This window comes from Balaenoptera musculus, chromosome 20, assembly GCF_009873245.2.
Source record: "Balaenoptera musculus isolate JJ_BM4_2016_0621 chromosome 20, mBalMus1.pri.v3, whole genome shotgun sequence".
Taxonomy (NCBI): Eukaryota; Metazoa; Chordata; class Mammalia; order Artiodactyla; family Balaenopteridae; genus Balaenoptera; species Balaenoptera musculus.
The window spans coordinates 23,211,698-23,234,786 of NC_045804.1; the positions used below are offsets into that span (position 1 = coordinate 23,211,698).

The 23,089-nt window shown below is 47.1% G+C and overlaps 1 protein-coding gene across 1 annotated transcript in view; it reads right to left on the bottom strand.

The window, feature by feature from the left end:
- Positions 1-22,537, bottom strand: part of MAP3K14 (mitogen-activated protein kinase kinase kinase 14) — a 42,671-nt gene extending 20,134 nt beyond the window's left edge. Inside the window, exon 1 of the mRNA XM_036837631.1 lies at positions 22,438-22,537. The gene's annotated coding sequence lies outside the window, so the exon portion shown is untranslated. The remainder of the gene's footprint in view (positions 1-22,437) is intronic.
- Positions 22,538-23,089: the final 552 nt, after the last annotated feature.

Genomic DNA, 23,089 nt, shown 5'->3' on the forward strand with positions numbered 1-23,089 from the left:
AACCATCAGTCACATCACTGATTCCGCATAAGCCTTGCTTCGTAGAGGACATGCCTGCACCATCCATGATGGCTTTTCTCCAAGTGGAGAGAACCAAGGTTTTGTTTTGTTCCCTAGCTAGAGGTAGATATATGTATGTATATGTGTGTGTGCACGCGTGTGTGTACATAGGCATCCATATGTGTGTGTGCATATATATATAGATTTGTGTGTATATTTATATAAACATTACATACATACACACAAATGAAATCTTGCAAATTGAAAAACCAGCATGCAAATGGCAATACCAGCACTTGGCTCCTTTCACAAGATGCATCTGTTTGTGGCTCTCCAGAAGGAACTGACATGCTTCCTTCTGTAATGTCCAAACTCATTTGCTGAAAACCTCTCCTAAGTATCATTTTTCTTTCAGGCAACATTAGTAGTGGAATTTATATTAGAGCCCAGGACACCAACCGACACCTCTAGAAATATGAGGACAAAGCACAAGAAGTCACCTCGCTCTGGGCTCCATCTCTACCAGCTCTGCGTTCCCACAAAGCCAGAAGGGAGAGAGAGCCCACTGTTGTGACAATCTGTGCAAACAGCACGTGGGCTAGAGTTGTCATGAAAGAGAATGGCACCGCCCTGAGATTGTTACCATTTGGGAACCTTTTTAAAGACTGGGGCTGTGGACTCCCAAGGGCAGGGCCCTTCTGGGTCGTGACCTGCTTGAGACAAAGCCTGAGAAGGCATCAACTGCAGACAGGCCTTTAATAAGTGCTCTCTGATGGCAGCCTGGTCCTAAGGCTGTTACTAACAGATGCGGCCTTCCCTGCGGTAGCTCCATTCATCCCGGATCACTCCTCCATCTGCTCTTGCGCGAGAAAGGCAGACCGTGGGAAGCCGACCCTCCAACACCTCTGACCTTCTGCCGGATCAGGCTGGAAGCTTACAAGAGACAATGGGGTGCTGGGAAACACTAGGCTGAAACCTCCTTCCTACTGCATCTGTCTCACCACAGTGGCTACGAAAGGCTGAGTCAGCTTGACTGGGGTGTGGGTGTGTGGGGTGCCTTCAAGGGCCTTCTAGCTTTGAACTCAGCAGCTCCAGCTTTCAGCCTGGATGCCTGGGTGTGGTCCTGCAGGCCGGATGCTCAGGAGGCTGAATGGGTGGCCTCATTGTTTCTTGATGACCTTAAGAAGTCTAAGGGGTGTTCTGACTTCAGTTAGGTGAAAGCCCTCCAAGGCAGGCTGTTTTACTTGTAACCATACTGTCATCCCACCCCACACTTCCACAGCCCCTTCCATCTCCAGAAAGAACTTGATCCAGGGCCTAGAGTAGGGCCCACCTCTCTCAGCCTCTTTATAAGGGAAATGAGATCTTAAAAACAGACCCCAAGCCCTCCAAACCTAATAGTATTAGAAGCGTGCCTACAGGGACATTGCTTTAATCTCCTCATTTAAAAAATTTTTTTTTGTTTATTTGGCTGCACTGGGTCTTAGTTGCAGCATGCGGGCTCCTTTAGTTGTGGCATGCATGTGGGATCTAGTTCCCTGACCCTGCATTGGGAACACGGAGACTTAACCGCTGGACCACCAGGGAAGTCCGTCTCCTCATTTTTACTTGAAGAAACGCAGGCCTGATTAGGTGGAGACTTGCCCCAGATCACCCAGCCTGTGTGGGGCAGTGCGGGGCCGGACCTAGTGGGCTGTGCTGCCCACTCCCCAGTCCCCTGGGCTGCAGGCAAACACAAGGAGGAAAGTCGTGGTCCTCCCTGGGCAGAAGGCTTCTGAGGGTCAGAGGTGGTGTTGCCGGTGTACAGCAGAGTGGGGCATAGATGAAACAGCCGGCGCTGGCTGCATGAGGGAATCAAAGCGTGATGCTGAGCATCGGGGATGAAGAGAGAGTTTCATCTGACGGTGAGAGAAATGAGGCCAGCAGTCAATCTTGCTCCGAGGGCAAGATCTTAAACCCAACATCTTAAACCCAGATGTTTAGAGGTCTATAGAGCTGCACTCAGGCTCAAGTGGCCTGTCCTGCCTGACGCGGCTCATCCTGAGCTGGAGCTCCTCCAGACAGGCTGTGGGGCAACCCCTTCCCGAGAAGCTGCCCTTTCACCTTGGTGGCTAGGTAGGCAGCTGGCCAGGGGCCCTGATCCTCCCTCCAGGAGCACTCCAGGCGCCCTTGTCCCAGAGAAGCCGAGGCTGAGGCAGCCGAGCTTGAGGCCTCCTCCTTGTAGTTCCCTGATGACTCATCCGGCAGCCTAGCAGGCAGAGAGAGGAACAAGGCAGCCTGAGAAGCTAACCCAGCAGCTGGCAGCTGAACCTGTGAAGGGCATGGGGAAAACAGGCTGACCCTCACCTCCCAGGGGCACGAAATCTCGGCCCGGGAGCTGTACAGCTTCTCCTGTGTCTGGCTTTCCTGTGCCACATGACCATGACTCAGACCCTCACCGACAGTCTCCAAGTTCAAGAGGCTATTTTCAGGACACTTTGGCCTGACAGCAGCTCTCCGACACATACACACGCTTGCTTCCTCACTCTTCCCCACTTCTACATGGGTTCTGATCTACAAAAAATGGGGTTCTGCACTAAGCCTGGGGCTGCTGATTGGGTGGCCTGCCCAGCTCTGGGCTTTGGTCCCTGGCTCATTGCCCCAGCCCAGAGCCCCGCAGCTTTGCCCCTTCTCTCTCACTCCTGCAGCCTGTGGGAAGTGAGGACTAAGTGGGAGCCCGTTGTGTCTCTGCCTTTGAAGGCAAGTCAAAATCCTGATCCATTACTCAGCTGGACTCTCTCCACAGCTCCACTCAGGCCCCAGATGCATTCTTCCCTCTGCTCTCTGTGTCAGAGCTGAGGACATGAGCAGTGACAATAGCCACACCCTCTCAGCTCACCCACAAGGCTATGAAAACACAAGGGGAAAGGAAAGGGGCAGAACTAATTCAGTATTCTTTCAGGGCCTGATCCACATACACTGCCTGTTCTCTCTTCTGTGGTGCCTCCATGACCCCCTGGAGGGATCCGGGCGTAGGAATGAGCTGGATGGTACCAGATTAACCCTTGGGCATATCTGTGTGACATGCCTGCGTGTCACAAGGCTCCTGGGCTCAAGCTCAACTCCCTCAGCAGCTAGTAAAGATCTTCTGTCCAAGTTGAGGTGTTCTTAATGTGGGTTCAAGGATGGCTTCAGGGAGGTCTGGGAGCCCTAGAAACTATTTTTGTATTTTTCCAGGGAAGAGGTCCATAGCTTTCATCACATTCTCCAAGGGTCTGACATTCCTCAGAAAGTTGCTCTAGTCTCCCCAGAAAATCAAGGCCAGGGCAAAATGCTTGTTCTGGCTCCATATTTTTACGCCGAGGGAAAGCTCACTAATGTAGTGCCTTCCTACCTGACTGCAAGTTAGAATAACCGTCTCAAACGCACTCGCCCTAGGTCTACTGAATCAGTCGCTGGGCATTAGGCCCAGAATCTGTACTTTTGACAAGTTCTCTGGATGATTCTCATGCCCAGAGGCCGGGGACTGCCATCTGACCCCTGCTCTATACTGTAAGGCGGCACTGTCCAACATGGCAGCCACTAGCCACATGGCTATTTACATTTAAGTCAATTCATTTTAAATAAAATTTAAAAATCAGTTCCTCAGTTACGCTAGCTACCATATATGACGGTGCACACAGAGAACATTTCCATCACTGCAGAAAGTTCTATTAGACAGTTCTTGTCTAAGGCTATGGTAGCAATGCTTTCTCTGACAGCAAAATTTCTGTTCCTAGGATTCTGGGACAGGAATGGGGTTTAGACTAAATGAGTGCTTGATTAACTGGAAGGTACAAGAATCATGTTTAAAATTTTGATGACAACCTTCCTAAAATGTATCATATTTCAGTTCCCTGTTTTAGTAAGGTCAGTAAAAACACTAGATTAGGAACCAGGAGATACGAGGTCAAGCCTTGGAAGCTTTTTTTAAAAAGCAGCAGGACCATTTTTATTAAATGAAATCCACCTCAACCCCCACAATATAAAAGAGCGAGAAACGTGCAACTGCTATGTAATTCACATTAGAAACAGCTGCTCTGCTGAAGAAGGTGGGCAAGGGCCACACATACTCAGCTTCCCTTCATCCACCACGGACCTCCCCAGAATCCTAGGTCTCCAGGGAAAAGAGTCTGAAAACTAGTGGCCTAGGAAACCTTTTGAGATTCCTTCTAGTTTCCCAAATGCCACTGATTTGTCAGGATTATTTGAGGGCTGGATGACTCCAATTCAGAATGATAATTGTCAATATTTACTAAGCACCGCCATTATTAATGTCAATTTCAGATGTGAAAACTGAGGCTTAGAGAAGTTCAGGAGCCTGCCAAAACAGTCACACAGGAACAAGTTGCAGAGGTGGGGCTGAACGTGCACTGCTGCCTCCCCAGCCTTCATGCTAAACCTTGAGCAGGCCACTGAGTTTCTTCTCATAGCTTCTTCAGAGTTGTTTTGAGGGCTGAAGGAGGTAGAGTACATGAAATGCCAATCAGCTTGCCTGGCCAATAGAAGCTGATAAACGCCCTCACTGAGACAATGGGACTTCTTTGTTTCAGCATCATACAGCCAAGGTGTCAAGCCTTACCTAAGGCACTCAACACTTTGAGCCTTGGTTCGCTGTATATCAAAGAGAAATATAGGGCCATCTTGAAAATGTCCACTGAGGGGCCAGGGCAGACCAGGGCAAATCCCTCTCATGATATTTCATCTGGAAATAAAAACTTGTCCTTCTCTGAATGCCCAGAGGGGACAAATAGCAGAAGTAGAATAACTCAACTTCCTTAATAAGATATTAGTTGAAAACCAATCTCATTCTGATGCTTCCTCTTTTAAGCCTTCAGCTTGCCTGGCTACTAGGCCACAATGGGCCAGCCTCTGCCTATCAAGAACAAGGGGTATGCAGGAAGGGGAACCAAGGGCAAGTGCCGGGCAGAGTGAGCTGGCCAGGCAAAACGGCCATCTGGCCAGGCGGACATGGAGATCCCCATGCGTTCTCAATCCCAGCTCCCTTTTCTGCCCTGCCTACCCTCCCCAAGCCCCTACCCTCAGCCTCTGTTCCAGCCACACTGCTCCTTTCACTTCCCTGAGCAGGGCAGCAATGGGTGAGCCTGATTCTCTTCCTCTGCTCATCCTGTTCCCTGTAAAGAGTGTCTTCTTCCTTTATTACTATCTGTCCAGATCTCACCTATCCTTTATAACCTATCTCCTCAATGAAACCTTTTCCGGTAGGCTCCTGCATTCACTCAACAGGTATTAAATGACAGTCTCCTAAGTGCCAGGGACTGTCATAGTCACTACCACTCATTAAACATCTTCTGTGTGTTGGGCATGTGCTAGGGGCTTTATCCATGTTATTGATGAACCTCACAGCAACACTGCAAGGTTGGTAATATTTTTACAGATGAAGAAACTAAGGCTCTGAGAGGTAAACTGCCTGCAGAAACTAATAAGTCCCAATTTATACAACTAGAGCATCTAACATGGGGTTAGGGCTAAAGGCAGGACACTCCTGGCCCTTTCCCCTGGGACCCAAGGATCCTTAGTTCCTTTCTAGGATAAAAGCTTGTTGGCAAAGTTACCTGGAACTTCAGGAACTGAGCAATATTACTACCCATGTGCATATTACTACCCCTATTTTACCCGCAGAATCTGCCCACTGTTGGTAATAATTTCTTAGCCTGTGTAGGCAGGAAGGACAAGAACTAAAAATGAGGGGTCTCATCAGTAAGGGCTGGATCAGCAATAAATTGGTCAGACTTCTAGTGGAGTTACTCCGGTACATGTTCCTGGGATGTTACCATTTTTCACTTGATTAGTTTTAACAGGTCATTTCATTTTCTTAATACAATTAAAAAAAATGCACACAATACACAAACACAGCGACAAGAGCTCCAGGAAAGATGGTACTATCTTCAGGGAAAGAAGCACTGAAGGTTGTGCTTTGGCAAGCAGAAAAGTAAACCAGAGAAGAAATGGGATGCAAGAAACAATGGTAGGCATAGGAATCGATACGATATGTTGGTCAATTTAATTAACAATTGAATGTAAAAAAATTAGTTTCACCCTGAGAAAACCATAATTCAAAAAGAGACATGTACAACAATGTTCACTGCAGCACTATTTACAATAGCCTAGACATGGAACCAACCTAAATGTCCATCGACAGATGAATGCATAAAGAAGATGTGGCACATATATACAATGGAATATTACTCAGCCATAAAAAGAAATGAAATTGAGTTATTTGTAGTGAGGTGGATGGACCTAGAGTCTGTCACACAGAGTGAAGTTAGTCAGAAAGAGAAAAACAAATACCGTATGCTAATGCATATATATGGAGTCTAAAAAAAAGGAAAATGGTACTGATGAACCTAGTTGCAGGGCAGGAATAAAGATGTAGACATAGAGAATGGACCTGAGGACAGAGGGTGGGAGGGGGAAGCTGGGGCGAAGTGAGAGTAGCATCAACATATATACACCGCCGAACGTAAATAGTTAGCTAGTGGGAAGCAGCAGCATAGCACAGGGAGATCAGTTTGGTGCTTTGCAATGACCTAGAGGGGTGGGATAGGGACGATGGGAGGGAGGCTCAAGAGGGAGGGGAAATGGGGACATATGTATGCATATGGCTGATCCACTTCGGTGTAAAACAGAAACTAACAGTATTGTGAAGCAATTATACTCCAATAAAGATCTATTAAAAAAAAGAATTTAATCTACATAAGCACATATGGTCTACATTTTAAAAAATTATCTTATAATATAAAAGAGAAACAGAAATAACTTGTTCATTTTACCACTAAAAACAAAAACTACATTTGATAGCCGTGAACATTTCGCCAAATAGAAAATGTTCAAGAACAGACAGATGAAACAAACAAATCAATGGAAAGTATTTCTCAAACAGACCAAAATTATATGTGATTAAATGAGGAAACTTTTAGATTGAACAATATGCAATCATCATTTTTATAAGTCAAAAATAGTAAACAATCCAGTAGTTTTATATTTTTCTATCAAATATATAGGATGGTTTCTACATTATACAAGCCTTTGGGAAAATAGCAAAAATAAAGAAATTTTAAAATCTCAAAAAAAAATTAGTTTAAAGCACTTTAAAACATTAAGTTTTCAAGTCAGACAATCAGGATTTTAAAAGATCCCTCTAAATGCTAACTAAAAGAGACCAAACAAAATTATACAGAAAGATTGAGAACAAAGGATGCAAAGAGATATGCCAGGCCTATACTAACCAAAAACATTTAATATTAATATCAGACCAAACACTTAAGACAAAAAGATATAACAATCACTTATATGCACGCAATAAGGAGCCTCGAAATCCAGAGACTTGTGGCAGGTTGAGGCTTTCTGGATGAGTAAGGTCTTGCCTTCGGAGTGTCCTGTCACACTGCAGAGAACTGCAGGATCTTATAACACAGCATTCTTTGAACATGTATTGGTCTGCTGGGTATAGGGGCTTTGCTGAGCACTGGGTGTACACTGAGGAAGAAGATGCAGCAGCCCATTGAGGAGCTTACAGTCTACTGGGGAAAGAGACAAGTAGTCTCTTACCACACAGCGATGCAATGACAGGCACAGACACATAGCAGATGCAGTGGGAACACATGGAGGGACAGCTAGCCCAGCCTGGTGGGGATCAGGAAAGGTTTCTTAAAGCAGGTGACACCTGGGCTGAGTCTCAAGGGGTGAGTGAGAAGTTCCCAAGAAAAAAGGAGAGGGTATTCCAAGTAGAGGGGATGGCAAAAGTTAAGGAACAGGGGTAAGTCTATGTAGGAATCACAAACAGCTTGAAGTTGTTGGTGAGCAAAGCTTGTCGAGAGCTGCAGGAGATGAGGTTGCCTGTGGAGTTCAGGTACCAGATCATGGAACTGTGCTCGGTCCTGATACACCCCCAGGGGTGAAATTCTCAGAAGAGCGAGAGGCGTCTAATTCAGGGGCAGAGTTCCAGATGGAGGAACCTACAGCCTAAGGGCAGATGGTGGATGCTGGGCATTAAATGAAAATCCTGCCATTGGGACAGAACTCTCCACCACCTGCCCAGCCTGGGCTGATAAAATCACAAGTTACAGGCCTCTGGAAGGCTTGCTAATTTCCCTTCGGCAGAGAGACGGAGTGGGCATTTGGACCTAGAAACAGACATCGGAGGAAGGAGCACTCTGAGTGAAATGCAGCTGGAGGAATCTCAACACCTGCCTCCTCGCCAGCTTGAGGCCTGCTTCCCAGGAGAGCAATTTCTGCGTAAGCATTTCCCATTAAAGAGGATATGAAATGTGAATGTAATACATTAATCATTAAAATCTTACAGGCCAGTTATGAAAAAGAAACCTGTCACACCCACAAAACTCAATCTCACTGCCAATTCCATAGGTCAAACTGCCAGGTAGATGAAATGTATGGAATAAAATTTATGACCATCCCTAATTCCCACCACACATCAAGGTTAACCAGCCCTGTCTGTCATACAGAGTGAAGTAAGTCAGAAAGAGAAAAACAAATACCATATGCTAACACATATATGTGGAATCTAAAAAAAAGAAAATGCTTCTGATGAACCTAGGGGCAGGACAGGAATAAAGACGCAGATGTAGAGAATGGACTTGAGGACACGGGGAGGGGGAAGGGGAAGCTGGGATGAAGTGAGAGAGTGGCATGGACATATATACACTACCAAATGCAAAATATAGCTAGTGGGAAGCAGCCGCATAGCACAGGGAGATCAGCTCGATGCTCTGTGACCACCTAGAGGGGTGGGATAGGGAGGGTGGGAGGGAGACACAAGAGGGAGGAGATATGGGGATATATGTATATGTATAGCTGATTCACTTTGTTATACAGCAGAAACTAACACAACATTGTAAAGCAATTATACTCCAATAAAGATGTTAAAAAAAAAAAGGTTAACTAGCCCCACATGTGCAGGAACACCGCTGTCTACAGGCCCTTTCAAATGTTTAAGACACAAAGTCACCTCACTATTCTATTAGCACAGGCCTTACCCACTTCCAGCTTCTCCCTGACCCCTCCCATCTCACAATGAGGCCAAGCTAATCTTAAATCATTATGTCCTTAAGATAACCTCAAGCTCAAAGACATCTGTTGGCTGTGCACTGCTTATGGGCCTGGTCCCAACTCTGTGGTCCATAATCTGTCTTACCACTGTTTCCCTAAACACAGGGTTTGGCTCTGGCCAGTCTGATCTCTCCACACCCCGCTGGCTACTCAGATCTACAGGTCTCCGTGTGCACTTTGTCCTTGTGTGGGCCGTGCTGCACATCCTGCTTGTCCTTCCCAGGCGAAGCTCAGGCCTTCCACCTCCAGGAAGTCCCCGCCGATAGCACCTGGTCTCCTTACTCTCCTCACCCTCACTCCCTTTACTCGTTAAATAAGATAATGTAGGTGAAAGAACTCTAAATGTGATAAATCATCATATACCAAGGGAAGATAGCCATTTCTTGTGCGCACAACTCCATAATTGCAATCTAGGAGGTATGGAGCAGATAGAAATATGGGAAAAGATGTACAAAGATGTTCAGTGTATTTTTATAATAGTAAAACACTGAAACAAAAATGTCTAATTACATGGGGAGGATAATTATTAAATAAGTCATGGTACATCCATTAAAAATGCTTACAAATAATATTTAACTATATGGAAAAATGCATATGGGATACAATGTTAAAAGAAAAAGGATACAGAATTATATCTAAGGTATGATCCCACCTAGCATGTGTCTGTATATTTTATCAACATTTATAAAAATGCAGACACCTAGCACAGACATGCAGCAATGGTTCTCCCTTGGTGGTGGTAATATTCTTTATACTTTTCTAATTTTTCCACATTTTTTGCAGTGAGCAAGTACTACTTTCCCCAGTCTTCATTCTTCAACAGATGTTTCCAAGTGGTAAAAATAAAATACAGAAAGGATAAACAATGAGAAATATAAGTCCTTCCCACCGCTCCCCCATTCTTCTGAGGGGATCCCCATTACCAGTTTCTTACATATCCCTCCAGAGATGTTCTCTGCGGGGTATTACTTTTATGGTGAAAACAAGCTGTAACTAAAATAAGGTCTCTTGGTATGGGATGAGAATTTAGGAGGTGTCTGGTCCACATCTGTGACTGGGGCTTCATAAATACGTGACGACTGCTTCCTCACCCCGCACACACACACCACACACACAGGAAACCTTGCCAGAACCTCGGGGGCTGTTCAGTGAGTTCTGGCAGCAGGGCCGCTAAAACAGAAGCTGGAGATGGGTAAGCTTGTCCCTCCTGGTTTTGGTTTTCATTTCACTCTCTTTCTAGTTTTCCCCGGGGGACTGTGAGTTTCATCCGTTGTGACTCAAGAAGCAGGAAGGTGCTCAGCGATCGCTGTGCCAGCCGTCCTCAACTCTGATGGCCAGTGCTTCCCTGCGTTTACTTTATAACCATCCAATGACAAGTGTATGCAGCGGTGAAGATGCTGGGTAAGACATGCTCGTGGGCACAAGTGGCCCCATAAAGAGTGGGAAAGAGCAGAACTGGACCTGAGAGAAAACCACTGGCCCCTCCGTGGCTGCTGATGTCAAGGGGTAGGATCTGAGGGCTGGTCCCAACCCGGGGAACCTGAAAGAGGCAAGGGTTTCAGGCTAGTGTATCTGAAGCTGCTTCCTTGTATATCTGACGCTGCTTTTTAAAAAAAAAAAAAAGAAAAAAAAATCTTTATTTTGTTTTCAAATACAAATATAATACTTGTTCATTATAAAAAATTAAACAATACAAAAAGTGTATATATTAAAAAAAAAATCCCTGCACCATTCCCTTCTCCCTGCAATGTTAGAAACAGGTTTGGTGGGCTTCCCTGGTGGCGCAGTGGTTGAGAATCTGCCTGCCAATGCAGGGGACACGGGTTCGAGCCCTGGTCTGGGAAGATCCCACATGCCGCGGAGCAACTGGGCCCGTGAGCCACAACCACAGAGCCTGCGCGTCTAGAGCCTGTGCTCCGCAACAAGAGAGGCCGCGACAGTGAGAGGCCCGCGCACTGCGATGAAGAGTGGCCCTCGCTCGCCGCAACTAGAGAAAGCCCTCACGCAGAAACAAAGACCCAACACAGCCAAAAAAAAAAAAATAAATAAATAAATAAAATTAAAAAAAAAAAAAAAAAAAAAAAAAGGTTTGGTGTAAACCCCTCTAGTTCCATTACTGTACATATACGAACATAGAGTTTGGGACTATTTTTAAAATAAACCTAGGATTATACATACATAATATTCTACACGTTGCTTCTTTCACTTAACAATAAATTATGAATACTGTTCCATTTCAGTGTATGTAGATCTATCTCATTCTTTTTAATGGTTCCATAAGATTTTATGGTACAGATGTACTATCATTTTCCCACTTTTTCTTCTATGGATGGATTTTCAAATCGTTTCCATTTTTTATTCTTGTAAGTAATATTGCAAAACAACACTTTTATTCACTTCTTTGTGCACTTTTCTTTTCTTCTTTTTTTTTTTCGGCCGTGCCGCGTGGCTTGCGGCTTGTGGGATCTTAGTTCCCTGACCAGGGATTGAACCCATGTGCTCGGCAGTGAAAGTGCAGAGTCCTAACCACTGGACCACCAGGGAATTCCCTCTCTGTGCACTCTTACAAGTAACTCTAGGTGGTAAATTGCTGGGATCAGAATTCCTGGGTAACCCTTTTCTTAGTGGGTTAGTGGCCCTTTCTTCTCTCCTGTTTCTATGTGTCAGGGAAGTAGGCAGCATCCATCAGTTAAGGACAGGTGGTTAACAAACACTACACTAGTTATTTGCTATAAAGACTATACTTGCCCTCAAGGTGCTTATAATCTAGTTGGTGCAAATGGGTGGATGGATAAATAGATGATCAAGGAATCTCAAAATGACCTTGGGATCAGAAGGGCCCTGGACGTCATTTATTCCAACATAGCACTCAATGATCCTGAGGGATGGCCATCCAGCTACTTAACAGGATGGTCCTGGCATCAAAAGATCTGAGTTTGAATCTTAGTCTTAACATTCTGCTGTGTAACCATGGGCAGATCTCTTAATCTGAGACTCAGGTATCTCATCTGTTAAATAAGGATCCTCAAACGTACATAACAGGATTTTACAGGACAATTAAATACAAGAAACAATGTTTAAATGCCCAACAGAATGCCTGGCACACAGGGGATGCTCTAGAAACATTAGCAGAACCTCCAGTGAGAGGGAAGCTGTTACAAGATGAGCAGTTCTTTCCGGGACTGGAATTGCCAGTTGTTTGACAGTCCTCGCCTGTGCAGAGCTGAAACCCACCAGCCAGCAGCCCTAGTGTTGGAAGGAAAGTCTGCAACAGGCACTGTCAAAGGAGGAGGGGAGCATCCCAAGAGCAGGGAGGCAGAAGCGGCCAGCAGGAAAAGGACCACCCATGACAGGGGTGTTCTTTGTTTGTTTGGGTTTTTTTTTGGCTTCGCCTTGCATGCAGGATCTTAGTTCCCTGAGCAGGGCTCGAACCCGTGTCCCCTGCAGTGGAAGCACAGAGCCCTAACCACTGGACCGCCAGGGAATTCCTGAGGGGGTTGTTCTTTGAAGAGCATTCTGCACACGCCATCCAGCCTCTCTCTCCTGGCAGTGCCTCAGCTCTGAATGGACTCAAGAATGACCCACCAGTGCACAATGAACAAGGACCCAGAACTCCTCGGCACCTAGAGCCGAAATCAGTTGTCCTGTGGAGATCTTTGGGTGTTTTCAACAACCTGCTGCTATATGTATACACAGAATTACATGCTGGTTGTCAATAATAATAAAAATAATAATGACAGCTATTATTGTTTGCTATGTATTAGGTACATTAGGCAATGTTTGCTATGTATTACTTCTTGAATCCTCACAATAACTCTAGTATCATTCCCCTTATATGGAGGAATAAATTGAGGCTCAGTAGGTCAAGTAATTTTCCCATGGTCACACTGCAAGGAAGTGGCAGAAGCAGGATTTGCACGTGGGACTCTTTTATGTCAAAGTCCATACTCTTAACCATGACACTGAATCCATTTTCAAATGATTCAAGCTTTAAAAATTGGGACCCCAAAGCAGAAGCTGCCACAAGCCAAAGGTTTGTTAGTGAGAAACCCAGGGACTGACCCAGGAGGAAGCATCTCAATTAGGAAGCATAAATACAGCCAGCCTAAGTTTTGGAAAAAGCAACTTTAAAATGGCAATGGGGATCAAAGACTCCAAGCATGTGGCAGGTCTGTGTTCCTTAGCCCACCCATGCCCAGCACAGCTGGACCCATCCCAGGGACCAACAGTATGACAAAGTTCAAATTCACCATTCATTTTATAAAGCCTGGCTCCAGGCTTCTTGAGCCTATTTTACTGTTTTTTGTTTTTGTTTTTAATAGCAAAGCGTTGAGCATCAGTTACTAAATTCATAAATATGGTTATTACTTTGTCTCCAGGCCCTGATATAGGGCATTGTATAAACTTTAAAAGAAAAGTATTACAACGACATTTTCAATTCAACTTTCAAATCCTTTGCATGAGGAGAGCCAATAGCATATAGAAAAGATGCCACTGGGGCATCACTGATCCACAGAGGCAGTTACTCAGGAGAATGGGGGGTGGGGTAGTATTGAGAAAAACCTCAACCACTTCATTTTCTACAATACACAGCAAGGAATCTTTAATGTATGTTATATATAAAAATTTCATAGGGTCACTGAAATCTGTAGGTTGGGGTATTCTGTGTAACTGAATATTCTGATTAAGTGGGGGCTGCAGTGTGTACCACTCAATAACGATCAGTTTCCAAAGATTATAGTGCCACTAACTGCCCTCAACACTAAAGTCGTGCCAAACACAACCAGCTTTCTTTGATGAGTCAAAATGCACTTCTGGATCTTGCCAAGCCTTGAGGTCATCATTGCAAGCAAGGTCTGCTTGTGAAAAACTTCTCCTTATTTAACTTTTCGGATTGGATTCTGAGCAAGGAGCAGTTCCCTGGGCTATGGTCAATCCTGCTGCAACACAACCACTTCCCTCCTCTGTTGGTTGGTAACTCTGCTTTTCACAGGTGGGACTGGCTTCAAGCAGGGTCTACCTGTTTTCGGAGATGGAGAAAGACGGGCTCAGCCTCTTTGGAAGGGAAGAGGCGTCAAATTCATTGTAGTTATTGGTGACTGGTCCTGAAATTGAGGAACTAGTTTGAGGAACTTCAGAATAAACAAGAAACCCAAACAACTTGGCTTTCCACAGAAGGCTTCCAATGTATGGGGGTAAATGGAAGGAAGTACACAGTCCAGCTCTGCCCTTTGGCAGTGGCACCCTGATCATGGCCTCGTTTCAGATGCTGCCCTACACATCCTTTGACAGACTGGCCTGAGTGAGCAGCTTGAGGACATGTCCCTTTCAACACAGGGTCACATTCTTGTCCTCCCCCAGGAAGGGAGGAAAGGGTTTGGGACCTGTGGTATGACAGGGAATGTTCGCAGAGGATCTCTGGAAGGCAGACTCTTTATTTATATTTTTATTATTATTTTTAAAAAATTTTATTTTTGGCTGCGCTGGGTCTTCATTGCTGTGTGCAGGCTTTCTCTAGTCGTGGTGAGCAGGGGCTACTCTTCGTTGCGGTGGGAGGGCTTCTCATTGTGGTGGCTTCCCTTGTTGCGGAGCACGGGCTCTAGGCGTGCGGGCTTCAGTAGTTGTGGCACACGGGCTCAGCAGTTGTGGCTCGCGGGCTCTAGAGCGCGGGCTCAGTAGTTGTGGTGCATGGGCTTAATTGCTCCGCGGCATGTGGGATCTTCCTGGACTAGGGCTCGAACCCGTGTCTCCTGCATCGGCAGGAGGATTCTTAACCACTGTGCCATCAGGGAAGTCCCTCCATTTCTAATCTTAATTGGCAATAGCATCCTCATTTGAGGCTGGCAAAGCCCCCTTCCTCCCAAGCCTCCCACCTATCCCTAGTATTGACCAGGACTAATTCTGTTCTGATAAAAGGAAATGTCGCAGTCAGCAGAAGGTGGGTGGTGGATCTCAGATACAACAGCTCTTTGCACTTATGGAGGCCACCATCTAGATGTGACATCGAGCTTTGCCCACGAGAAAGAGCCTCTTCACTGAGAGGAGCTGGACGGATCCCGAGGGAATGACGCCCAACTACTCTGGGTCTTCTGGCTACCTGCACACCACAGGTAACACAACAGGAGAAAGATGCAGAGGAGCTTCATGGTGCCCAGTGGGTTTGTAGCCTCACAATCAATCATTCATAGCTACTGAAGACCCACTTTGGGTAAGATACTGCCTGGTGAGGTAGGACAGTGACCTACAGGTGTAGGCAACCTTTGAGACTTCCGGGTAACCCTGCCCAGAATTGTATTTTCTTATCAACCTTCACCTCCTTTTGGTTACACGAACCTCATGGTACAAGAGAGTGTCAAATAAATAGCTTTCTGTTTACTTTTTCTTAGACTCAGAGCAGCTGCCGCTTTGGCTCCACCCTCCCCAGGTCTGGCAAAGCTTGAAGAAAGGCCGGGAGTGATGGGATTGGGTGTGGATATGAAGGAGGAGCTAGTTAAAAAAATACAATTCCTACTCCAGGAGTAGTTCTTTTGTTCAAGGAGCAGCACAGCACAGTGCAGAGAGCCTGGACTTTAGTTCAGATTCTGCAATTAACTAGCCGTGTAGCCTTGGGCAACTCAGCTTCTTGGGGTCACCATTTTCTCGTTTGTAAAACAGAGCACGCAAACGGTTATGATCACTTCCAGGCTATAACTCAAATAGCTCTTTCTTGACAGAGCGGTTCAGGCCTAAGGTCACTTAGCCATGCCCACCCAAAGTGACTGCTGGCTAGTCCAGATGGATGAGGTGTGGGTAGGGGGGGCTGGAGGGGAGCCTGCAACAGATAAAGGAAACAAGGTAATACTAGCTCTTCCGCTGTGGCTTCAATAAAGTCAAGCCCACCTGGTGGTGTGATCTGGACATTGCTTAGAGAGGTCCTTGACCCTCAGCAGTCAAGTTCAACACCAACTGCACTGGTCTAGAACACAGAGTCTGAACAAACTTTTTGCCTTGAAGGACACCTGGTCACGGCTTTAGTGGTAAGAAGGTCAGAAGGCACAGCATCCAGAAACCGGGTGGAAGAGATGGCTCAGGAGTTCCCTCTGCCGCTTCTTTCTTTTCTTTTTAAATAAATTAATTTATTTATTTTATTTTATTTTTGGCTGTGTTGGGTCTTCATTGCTGCGCGTGGGCTTTTCTCTAGTTGCGGCGAGTGGGGGCTACTCTTCGTTGGGGTGCGCGGGTTTCTCATGGCGGTGGCTTCTCTTGTTGCGGAGCACGGGCTCTAGGCACACGGGCTTCAGTAGTTGGGGCACGTGGGCTCAGTAGTTGTAGTTCGCAGACTCTAGAGCACAGGCTCAGTAGTTGTGGCACACGGGCTTAGTTGCTCCGTGGCATGTGGGATCTTCCCAGACCAGGGCTCGAACCCGTGTTCCCTGCATTGGCAGGCAGATTCTTAACCGCTGAGCCACCAGGGAAGCCCTGCAGCTTCTTTCTGAGTCCAAACACTGGTTCCAGAAGTGTGGCAGGCTCAGAATTCCAAAGTTTCCTGAAAGCCAGGGTTGAATCTAGCCTTCCTAATCACTGGAGCTCTTCAGAGCCTCCAACTCAGGTGGCGAAAAGGAAGGCAGGTAGAAAAGGGTTCCCCAAAAGCCCTTTCACACCAAAGTATGGTATGTATCTCTCTGCTTTTTGCCAAGGGGTTTCCCAGCTCCCTAGAGCCAAAGCTCCCCTCCTGCTTCTTTGTTGACTCTCACTGGAAGTGGGCCATTTTCCACTCTCAAGGTGGCTGGACTCAAGAGTGCAGTGACACTGCTGATCTGGGCTCTGTGCCGGGTCCACATGAACCCCCTGCCGGGGAATCCATCTCTCTGTCAGTCCGCAAGCCCCGGGAGCCTTCGGTTTGCTTCCTTACCCCTGCCTCCAAAGTCCTTGGACTGAAATGAACATGACCTTTGGCAAAGGGCTTCTCAACAAGGTCTGTTCGAGACTTCCTCTGCGACTGAGCTGGGGAATAAATCGCCTGTCACCTACACCCCTGCAAGGGTGACTCACCTTCCAGAGAAAGTGCTCTGCTCACCTAAGCAAAGCTGCCTGGAAAATGACTAAGGCGCCTATCAAATGCACCCTGTGGGGCCGACCAGTTACCAAGCCGGGCCCAGACACACTCTGCCTCTCACCTGCAGCCTGAAGTGAAGTGTGGAGCTGCCACTCCAGGTCTGCTGGTTTCATTTTCATCTGAACCGAGCTCCACACGAGGCTTGACATCCGGTGATCTATTTTTTCTAAAAACTAGGTTCACTTTAGAAATGACTCTTTGGCCACGAAGGAAGCTTCCCCAAGAGAAAACAAAATGTTATTTAAAGGCAACGTCAGCCTGGTGGGAGCCTGTATTTTTGTTTTGTATTAAGAAGGGGAAAAAAAAGAATTTAAAATATAATGTGAAACTGGTTTTTTTCTTGGGTGATTTAAAGGGAAATCTGCAAGTCCCTGACTGCGGATCCAGGGCCCCCAGACTGGCAATAAGGCGACAAAGCGTAGTGAGCTGAGGCTGCCACATGGTGGTGGGAACCTTGCCCCACAGAACCCAGGTTTCCCTCCTGGTCTCCCAAACAGAGAAGAATGAGTCCTTGCTGACTTATATTCTACACAGTGTTTTCCTTTTTTTCCCCTCCAGAGTTAAGGCTGGGACCCACTTTGCTGCACGGGGGACACAGGACGGCCCTAGAAAGGCTCAGCTCTGCCTCTTGCCAGAGTCCTGGGAGGGCCGAGGGTGGCCAAGGGTTAGGCTCGCCAACTCTGACCAGGCAGAGCCGGAGCTTTTTTAGACTCGTTTGGAGGGTGGTAAGGGCAGTATTTAGTGTAAGACAGGGAAAACCTGACAGCTAAACCCTCTAGACAGAAGAAATGTCCCCCGAGAGGTCCTGCTGAGAAAATGACTGCCCTTATCAGGCAGTGTGACCCTTCCTGACGTCATCTTACAGAAAACAGGTCTAGTCAAAGTGGTAATCGGCAACTACTAGTACTGCGATTACTACTACAACCACCATCAGCAGTTATAGCCATTGTGTCCTATGGCTTATTCTGTGCCAGGCACCGAGCTCAGCACTTTACATACATTCTCTCCTTTTCTACTCAAAACAACACCATGAAGTATTTACAGACGAGGCACCCAATGCTTAGAGAAGTGAAGTGATTTGCCTGAGGTCACACAGGCAGACAGTGGCAGACCTGGACCTGACCCAACAGCCTAAACCCCCAAGTTGGATACGAAGATGCCGCGGACTTGCTCTACCGCTCCGGGCAAATCACTTGACCACTCTGCTTTAATTTCTGCATCTGTAAAACGGGGATAAGCAGACTCGCCCAGAGGATGCTCTATTCTTCTTTTAGACTTTTGTTAATAATTATTATGGATAATCAATATCAACTAATAATTAATTGCTAACACTTATTAATTAATACTTGTTAACATAAATAGATAAATAAAGCAGCTACCCTGGTTTAGTTATATTCAAAACTGACCTGTTTTGGAAAAAAAAAAAAAAGAAAACAACTTACCCTTTCATGAGTAAGTTAGTAGAAGAGGCAGTGAACTAGATATCAAGAAACGTGGGTTTAGCTTCTAGGCATGACACTGATTTCCTGAGTAATCTCATCCCCTTTATTTCTCCTTACTAGGCCTCACATTCCTGATCTTTGTCCCTGCCTTTCTTTACGGGAGTATTGTGAGAAAATACAGAAAATAGCCACTAAGTACCATTACTCTGGATGCCATATAATTTCAAGGGATTTACATCAGGAGGATAAGAGATTAAAGGGTATAAAATAGCAAGGGCAAGGGGATCTTTTTTTTTTTTTAATTGAAGTATAGTTGATTTACAATGTGTTAATTTCTGGTGTATAGAAAAGTGATTCAGTTATACATATATATATATTCTTTTTCATATTCTTTTCCATTATGGTTTATCACAGGATATTGAATATAGTTCCCTGTGCTATACAGTAGGACCTTGTTGTTTATCCATTCTATATGTAATAGCTTGCATCTTCTCATCCCAGACTCCCAATCCAACCCCGCCCCCCCACCTTGGCAACCACAGGAAGGGGATCTTTTAAACTATTGATAGAGTACAAAGAAGGGTGCACAGGCTGCTGAGAAAAAGTGACTTTTCTCTGCATTGTCACTCAGGCAGTAAGACAAGGCCAGAACTGAAGACCCCAAATCCAACATACTTCAGTGTCTCGCTCAGCTCAACTGAAATGTTCTACCACACGATCTGCCCTATGTTTGGCCTTCCACTTCTCATCTACTGCTTTCAACATTTCAGTCAGCATCGCCAAGCAAATGCAAAGCCTTCACACGTGCATCACTCTAAACGCTCACCTACCCCTTGAAGGTGCTCAACCCCCATTCCTTCTCCTGCTGAAGGATCTCAGGCGTGCAGCGCCCAGAGAGGCTGGCTTATCCTTAAAGCTCCCTAAATCCACTGACAGGGAACTGTCCCCCTTCCCGCCAATTTCACGTTGGTGCCATCAAAAGTGCCCATAAGGCTCAGATGTTTCCAGTTTAACTGAAATACTAAAATGGGGCAAACAGGAAGCATCAGACACAACTGCGGTAGTGACTTATTAATCATGAAAGCAGAATTTTAGTTGCATTTTAACCTTTTGCCAGGAAAAAAAAAACACCTCTGAGATGATGGAAGCCATTGGTACAAAAGATGCTGTCTATGTGTGTATCAAGCTGACTTACACTTTTGATTTAGGACTGAATTTGGTTTTAAGATTTCTTTCTTTTTTTTTTAAAGATTGATTGATTGATTGATTGATTGATTGCTATGTTGGGTCTTCGTTTCTGTGCTAGGGCTTTCTCTAGTTGCGGCAAGCGGGGGCCACTCTTCATCGCGGTGCGCGGGCCTCTCACTATCGTGGCCTCTCTTGTTGCGGAGCATAGGCTCCAGACGCGCAGGCTCAGTAGCTGTGGCTCACGGGCCCGGTTGCTCCGTGGCATGTGGGATCCTCCCAGACCAGGGCTTGAACCCGTGTCCCCTGAATTAGCAGGCAGATTCTCAACCACTGCGCCACCAGGGAAGCCCTTAAGATTTCTTAATTACTCTCCCAGAAAAAACATGTGTCAGGTCAACCAACATTAATCTCTCAGCTCTTCATCAAGGCAGGCAGGCCTGTTAGGAAAGCTCATGTGCTGTCCATCGAGACAGGAAAAAAAATAGGAAATTAAAAGTGACTTTGCAGGCCAAAGTGATAGGACACTCTTAAGAGGGTGCCAACAATGAGGAAAACAACCCTGGATCGGGCTTTACCTCTTTCGCATATCTACAGATCTCTCACCAGACCCTGGTCAGGATGAACGGTTACCACGCACCAAACAAAATCACAACAGCTGCCTGGAGTTGGACAACCAATCAGGGCAGGCCTGCTTCTCAACATTAAGTGATATACAAACACTCCAAGCAGATCACAATGGAGTCAGTGTTCAACAGGAGAACCAAAATGAGGAACCAAACCTCCGTCTGTTGAGGCGAAATGGCCAACCAGACATTTTTGTTTAATAGATGAAGGCTCATTTGGCAGGGTCTCTGTGGTGCCGCTCCCGCAATCTCTAACTGACAATACTAGGGGCGAAAAACCCCCTTCAGAACTAACTACTCCTTAGACTCTGAAAACAGTCAGAAGGTGACCTAAAGCTTGGCGGCTTACTGCTGTCTGATTTCACAAAAGTGCTGGAACATATACCTGGGTATATATTTCTAAAATTGAAGTCAGAGACTAGTACTTTTACTTTGAGGCCTTCTGAGAAGTTCACCACACCCTTCAAAATAAACGAGGATGTCCTCAAGGTGTCTGAAAATCTCAGATGTCTGGCATTGCTGCACCAAAGGAACTGTCTTTGACATCACTTAAAAAACACCAAGAGTAAATCCAAACACTTTGTAAGACAAGCACCTGTTCTCTCATGTTAAAAGCATAAATACCCCAGCAAACACTTCTCCCTCTGTCCTGCATCTTAAGTCCCATAAATGTGGTCCTGGTCCAGGGGAAGGAGCCTGGGAAAGACTCCAGTGGCCCAGGTTCAAGTCTTCACCCTGAGTCCTAGCTATGAGGCATTAGGCAAGATCTATTTACATCCCCGCCCCCGACAAACACACACCTGCCTCAGGTGCCTCACCTCTAAAGCAGGACAATACTAACTATCTTATCACATGGACATCTGAAGGGAAAAGGAGGTTACAAGTATGAAGATACTAAGTAAAAAACACATCACTAATGTTAAGATACTATCTCCCTCTACTCTTTCAGAAAGACCATGTTTCTAGTCAAGGGGTTTTCAACATTTTTCCTGGAATAAACTTCAGACTTCTATTCTGTATTAGGCCCCATCTCTCATCATTTAACTTCATTTGCTTTTCAAGTTCTTAATCAAGGGACAGGTACTCACTGTCCCCCAGTTAAAAAATAATAATTTTACCATTTACACCACTGATTTCTGTCTCTTTTCTCCATTCATCCCCTAGTCCACCCTTAGGACCGAGAGCAATATTTTAACTTCAATTAGGAAAAAACGGCTTTTTCTGAAGTTATCCAGCACCGAGGAGGTTCCCGGGCAGGTGGGACTCTCTGTACTTTACAAGTGGCCTCCTTCTGCCTGGTGCCGGTGGCTGCAGGCTGCCAGGGCCACGATGGGCTTCCAAGATGGGATATTTTATCTGAGCTGACAGATAAAGTCCTGAGTGGAATGGACAGAAGAATTACAGAGGGGTCAGGGAGAGAAAGAGGATGCTGCGAGTAGCCTGCACTGCCCCGCTGGGTGCCAAGGGCAGGTTCTGCCTCTTCTCCCAGGCTCGGGGTGTGACCCCAGAACTTCCCAGGAAAGGCCTGAGAGTTTCACTGCCCGGACAGGTGGGAGGGCTCACGGACCCGGCGCACCTGGGCGTTAGGCACCTTCTGCCCGGTGCCGAGGTGAGCCCTCATCCTGGGGGGCATCCAGGGAACAGAGCAGGAGGGGCAGGCCTGGCGGTGGGGCAGCTTGGCGCAGAGAAACAAGGATGTTGGAGAAGGGGAAGCAAGGCGTCCCTGCGCGCGCTTCGGGCGAGCGTGTGGCCTGTGGGTGTGCTGGTTGAGCACGGCGTGAGACCGTGGCCCTGGCAGCGTGAGTGAGAGAGCGCCGGCGGCCGGCCGCCAGGGCCGAGGGCCCGCGCGCGAGTGGGTCCCCCGGCCGCGCCGCCGACCCCCACCATTCCGGGGCGGCGGGCCAGGCCGCAGCCCGGCCCCGGGTTGAGGAGCGACCCATCCCCTCTGCCCCTCGCCCCGGGACTCGCTCCAGTCACCTACCGGCCGAGCGCCGATCTCCCCACCAGCGAGTGTCGCGCTCCCTTCGTCCACGATCTCCCGCCGCCGGTCGCCGACCGCTGCTCTCAGGGCCCACGGTCGCCCCGCCCCGCCTCGGGCCCCGCCCCCTCACCGCCTTCCCGGCCGCCCCCGGGGCCACGCCTCCGCCAGCGGCAGCAAATTTGCCTCGCTTCGCGCCTCCTTGCTTTGGCCTCACCTAGACCCTTGGCCCCGCCCACTCCTCCAGTCTAACCAATGAGACAGCGCGTCCCAGCCAGTTCTGGCCTACCGCCCCAAGCAACGATTGGTTAACGAGGCCTCGTTTCCAGGAATGGGCACTATTTCCGGACAGTGTTTATAGAGAAGAGATTGCTGGGCAGACTGATCCACAGAAGGCGGAGGCGGTAGGGGTGTTGGTGTAACCACACATGCGCGCTCGGCTTCTGGCAATCTTTCGGGTTGCTTTCTTCTGGAGGTTACGGGAAGAAAGGGTGAGCGTGCGCATGCGTGGGCCCTCCCCAGCCTAGGACCTGGTTACCTAGGAGACGGCGAGGCGTGCTCTCGCTCCAGGCTTTGGGTGTGTTTCCTCTTTGCTCCAGGCTGTGGCGGCTGAGGCAGGTGTGTTGGTTGTGGAGGGAGCGGGGCGGGGCAGGGG